We start from the raw sequence: 6,000 nt of genomic DNA, 5'->3' as shown, positions 1-6,000 counted from the left end.
GAACTACTTCACTGTAAGGGTGGCCAGAGCCTGGAATAGGCTTCCCAGAGAGGTGGTGCTCTCACCTTCCCTGGAAATCTTCAAGAGGAGACTGGAAAGGCACCTGGCTGGGGTCTTATGACCCCTGACACCCCCAGTGCTCCTTCCTGCCCATGGCAGGGGGTCGGACTCGATGATCTGTCTAGGTCCCTTCTGATTCATTGATTCTATGATTCTATGATTCCTGTAGGCATTATAATTAAATGGACATCTCTTATTCAGATCCATAAAACAAAATCTAGCCTTCTTGAGTGTCTTGGCCTCCAATACTTCACTGTCTGTCATTTCTACACCTGAGTTAACATTACTACACTGGATTTAAAGTTTTAAGGCTAAAACAGTCTGCAGGGCTGTGAAACAGGAGGGAGAGAGAAGAAATGGCTAACAAACTGCAAAATTGAAGAAGAAAGGATTGATTGAATAGTGAAACATCAAGACCATTAAAAGGATAGAGGGTCCTTAAGACCTCTGGTGTGGAGAGAGATTAGCAGGAATCAGAGATGATAGTGAGCAATGAAGTTAATTGGCTCCTTTAATGCTGCCTGAAGAAAAATGCTGCTGCCCTTCACAGGCAGTTGATTTTAAAGTCTGGGTACAGCAGGAGTTTGGGAGGAAAGGGGGAGGTGGGTGCAACCATTGCAACCCCCCACACCCCCCGGATCTGCTCCCAGTAGTTTTTCAGGGAAAACTCCTGAATAAGCACTTGCAGCAGTGCTATGACATGGTAAAGCAGCAGTTGACTTTGCTGCCCAGAGTGCATGGTAAAAATGTCAGTAGTGTGACAAAAGTGGGATGTGATATGGTGAATACAGGCACCATTCATAAACTTGTTGCCTAATTGTTGCTGCCTTGTGAGGTCAGGGCCCAGGCTAAAAAAGTGGTTGCGTCTGAAGGCCTTTGTGTACTGTTGGCCCTGACATTGTACTGTTAAGCATATCATATTTACTCATGTGTCATATTTATCCTTTTACCAAAAATCTGCCCTCCAATTGGGGTCCATGTCTTTACCAGGGAAGCTGATGTTCTTTGCTGGAAAAAAAGAAGGAAGGCACTTGTGAAATGGCTGCCAGCTTGTCTTGCAGCAAACAAGCAAGAAGGGGCAGAGAACCCCTTATAACCAGGGAACCTAGTTTTCTCTGTTTAAAAACCCCAAATTCTCTGAGAAACATACAAAATTCTCTGAATAGCCCCCCGCCAAATCTACATTTTTCTTCAGTTAAAATGAAATGCCACTATATATATAGGTATCAGCGGTTTTACTGATATACGGTAATATCTCTGTTATCTGGCATCCCTGGGGTAAGGAGGTTGCCGGTTACATAGAAACTCTGCTTATCTGAAATAACCTGGCAGGGTTTTCAGATAACGTGGAGCCGGGGGGAGGGCGAGGTGGTGGTGGCAGCACAGGGTGGTGGCAGTGGCAGTGGTTGTGTGCAGGCTTTCCCCCGCCCTCCCTGCCTGTGCGTCCAGCTGGCGGAGCTGGCGGGGGGTGGGGGGCAGGTGTGGCGGCAGCTGCGTGCGGAGCAGTGGCAGCACAGGGTGGCGGGTGGTGGTGGCACCCACTGTGTGCCAGCTTCCACCCTGCTGCATCTAGCCGGATGGCTGGAAACTCTGGTTGGTTTGGTTGGTTAAATACCGGATCACAGAGATTTTACTGTATTTACAATTTTAAAGCAGTTTGGCAGTTTACCAGTGCCTCAATCATTATAATAAAATACATTCTAAATACCTATTTGTTTTGGCATTTGATTTTGGGTTTTTTTATCATAGAAAATCAGAGCTCCCCTGCTCCCTTCTCTCACCAGGACTCAGTGCAGCTGTCCCCTCTGCTGCTTTGTGGTGCTGAGTAGCCCTGATATGCTGGTGCCTTTCCCTTGCCCATGCTATTGCCACTCCTCCTGACCTGCAGCCCCCTGGTTTTGCCTGTGCCTCTTACTTCTGACCTACAGCCCCTCTCCCCCTGAGCCCTGCTGGTGCCCCTCACTCCTGACCCACAGCTTCCCCATCCATGCCAGTGCTCCCAATCCCAACATGCAGCCCCCTGTTCCCCCTCAGCTCTGCCAGAAGGGTACCCCAGCTGCCAGGACTATGGGACTCAGTGGCTGCATCCTGCCTGTTCCCTGCTCTGTTGGCACCATCTGTAGCGAGCCAGCAGCACCTGAGCCCTGGCTGCTATGTGTGGGAGGCAGCAGTGGCTGCTGTGGTGGCTAGAATGGAGTGTGGATCCTGCTTCCCCCTGCCAACTCCCTATGGGTGGTGTGGCCAGATAAGCTCAGTAGATCCCATGGGGTGCAGGGCAGGGGAGGATGCAGGCTGTGTGCTGTGGGGTTCAGGGCTCTCCACCCTTCTGCCCTCCCTCTGTGGGGCTCCACAGCCCAGCAGGTAAGACCTGGCATGGCAGGATGAAGTGGGATGGAGAGGCTCAGTGTTGCAGCTGCTGCCACCACCACCACTGCTGGTTCCTCCATGCCAGCCACACTGCCATGGTGAGGCATTCCTGCCTGCCTGGCAGCAGCAGGAAGACCCAACTCTGCAGCACTGCCACAGTCCCCACTGCTGCTGGGTGGGCAGGGGATGCCTCGCCATGGCAGCACAGCTGGCATGGGGCTCCCAGTGGTGATGTTGGGGGCACCAAGTCTCTCTGACTTGCTCTACCTTCCTGTACCAGGTCCCAGCTGGTGGGCCACAGAGGTGACTGGGGTGCAGCCCTGTGCCTGCTGTGGGCACACAAATCTGGGGGCGGTACATGCCCCCAGATGAGCCCACCTCAGATAAGTCACCCATGGTTTTGTCCCACTCCCCCAGCTGGCCCTATGGCTGCACTTTTCTGTCTGGGCTCTGGGTACTGCCCCAGCTGTGCAGTGCCCCCAGCCCCGCCGCTGCTGCCTAATCCCTCCCTCACTTTGTTTGCCTCAGTTTGCCTTTCCCCTCACATAGACTTACCTGCAGGCAGCTGGGGGAGCACTGACTATTGCTGGCCACTTCTTCTCTTTAAAGAGAGAATCTGCATCTTTCCTCGGCAAACAGAAAACCCAGCTCCCTGGTTATAACTCTTGCACATCTGCTCACAGCTTGTTGGCTTAGAGAAGCTGGCTTCCAGTCTGTAACACAAGCTTTCCATGACAAACCCAGCTTGAGACTGTGACCTTGGAAAAATCTTTTTTTCTCCATTCTGCCTTCAAAAAACAAGGTGTGTGTCTTATTGGGCAGTGTGTGGTATGTGAGAAAACATGGTGCTACATGGTCAGAGGAACAAATTTAACAACTACAGAAATCACCAATAAAAATCAAGATGCATTTAGCTCAGCATATTTTGAGAGGTTCAACTGGTGCTGAATGTGTGTATACATTGGAAGATACAGTGACGGCCAAAGAACAAGACAGACAGAGAAGATCTTGAATGGGTGAAGTGCCCAAAGCTTAGGTAGATCAAAGGCAGAAGACAGGGCAGGATGGCTCTTTAGAAGCTAACTGGTTCAGAAACATATGAGCTTTTGTAAGGAACAGCCTACTTCATCAGATGCTGTAGCCCAAAGGGACTACTAGTTCAGAAAGAGATTAGCTGTGCTGTACAGTAGGGTGCAAAACAGCACTGTTTTTTTCAACTTACATTTCACCGTTTTGATGGGGCAGTGTTTCATTTCGAGTTTCGTTTTGTTTCAAAGCACTGTTCCGTTTCATTGAAACTGTTTTGCTGTTTCGACACTTTGCCCATAGGCTATAATGGAGCATCATGAAACTGCCTATAACTTTGTCATTTTTAGGCAGATTTGGAAAACAGTAGAGCTGGTAGTCCCTTCTGAGGGCATGAAGCCTGCCAAGTTTCAAGGAGGTAGGTGTAGGGCTATATATACATATATATATATACCTACACAAGTTAACAATTACATTTTTAGAAAACAGATGAAAGTTAAAATAGGCTTAGATCCAGATTTAAAAAAATGAGTAAGGAATAAAATTTGAAAAATTCTTTGGAGAAAAGGTAAGGGTTAAAATATCTATAGTAAAACAAGACAATTGGCAGTGATTAAAGACAGAAAATAAAAATCAGGAACTATTATGTATGGGTCTAGTGTACAATAAGGGGAAACATGCTGAGTGAAAAGAGACACAGTGAACCTAAGTGCTAACTTTTTTTTCAATTGCTATTAGTTATCTTTGTTTCTTTTGGTGAGGAATATATTAGCCAACAGGGATCTATTGACTGTTTCTTTTGTCTTTTTCTTTATGAGACGACGATTTCTTTTTTGTGGCTCTTTCTAACTCGGTCATTTCCAGGAAAATTAGAGTATGTGTCTGTCTGAAATGCAAGCTAATTGAACAGTTGGCAAACAGTGGTTCATGCTTTCTAGGGTCAAATGCCAGCTATGCATTTTACTAAGGAAAAGAAAAAGATACTAGCGAGAGCTCCATTCAACTTTACATGCTCTAGGCTTGTTGGTGATTCAGTCCAGACAGAAAAACCAAAATAGGGACTTATTGTAATAAGAAGTGATGTTGTAATCTAGTATTTGGGGCATCGTAATTGCTTTCTATTTTAATCATATGTACAGTTCTATGTTGCCCTGAATGTATTAACATTTCTATATCATGCAACTGATATTTAAGGCCCTGATCCTCCAGGCTGGCTTGTGCAACCAGATCAGGATACAGGACATGTTAGGCATCTTTGTATTCTGTATTTTAGTTAACGACTAATAAAAATCACAATCCTTGAAACAGGGATCAGAATTTGGGTTTGTCACATCATAACATCTGATGAAGCAGGCTATTATTTACGATAGCCTATGCCTTTCTGAACCAGTTAGTTTCTAGTAACTAACCTTGTCCTGCCTTCTCCCAGGCAAGTGCACTCATATTTTATGTGAAACCCAATGTTGTGGATTTGTTTTAAGTGTGCTGTGAGGACACCTGGGGAACAAGGTCTTCCAGGGAGCTTGGGGAGGAGAATGCTGAGTTCCTTGGTGCTAATCAGGCTGACGTGAATTGGATGCTAAGTGCTGCAGGAGCAGAACTGTAGGCACCTGAAACAGGGGTTGGTAACCTAGGGCCATTGAATACAGTCCCTGGAGCTGGTACTCTGGTGGCAGCGGGGACTTTCACCCAAGCTGGGCAGGGTGTAGAAGCAGTGGCAGCTGGGTTCTACTGCCAGCCTGACCTGGACCTGAGGTGGGCCATTCCAGCCTGCAGCCAGAAGACTTTGCCAATTGCTGACCCAGAGATCTTTGCTGTTGAACAGGGCAGCGCCTGGTGAATGCAAAGAATTCCAATGCTTAGCATTGGCTTATTTTAGATTGCAGTTTTGGACCCAGGTGGCCCTAGTCTGCCAAAATCCAGACACAGTTGCCCCTGTTCTCTTAGAATCCTGCTTTAGTTACCATAGCCCTGTATTGAATCTAGCTTTTAGTGCAATGTGCTGACTTATTTATTTTGGAGTAATCCAATCATAGTATTGGTTGTGTATATTTAGCTGTATCAAAAGCAAACAGTGCATGAATGAAATGTCTCTGTTGGATTTATAGTGCCCTTGGGAGCTATCAGCAGCACCCAGATAGCAATTACATTCCTCCATTCCCAGTAATGAGGTAATATTTGGAAACAGAAAATCATTAAATAACACTCTGAGCAATGATACACATTTAGGTTAAATTTACTGTTGTCATATACCTCACCTATTCCATAACATTTTCATTTTCTCTTGAGAGAGAATCCTACAGTGCTGATTTGCTTCCATCACACTCCATGCCCCTCTACTGGTGTGTTATGCTTCAAAAGACAATTGTCTGTTGTTTACAAGTATTATATATTCTGAAAATCTAATAAAAGTCCTTCTAAAAAGAAACAGCCTCTGCAAGCAAGTAATCATCACAGGGTTTAGGTTACAGCTACTAAATGCACAATTAATTCAATATTTTCTTCTTGGTAACTAATTCTTGTTTTGGTTTGCCAAATTATTTCCAG

Source organism: Crocodylus porosus, unplaced genomic scaffold (genome assembly GCF_001723895.1).
Source record: "Crocodylus porosus isolate Cpor-Errol unplaced genomic scaffold, CroPor_comp1, whole genome shotgun sequence".
Taxonomy (NCBI): domain Eukaryota; kingdom Metazoa; phylum Chordata; order Crocodylia; family Crocodylidae; genus Crocodylus; species Crocodylus porosus.
Note: the sequence above shows the minus strand (reverse complement) of the source record.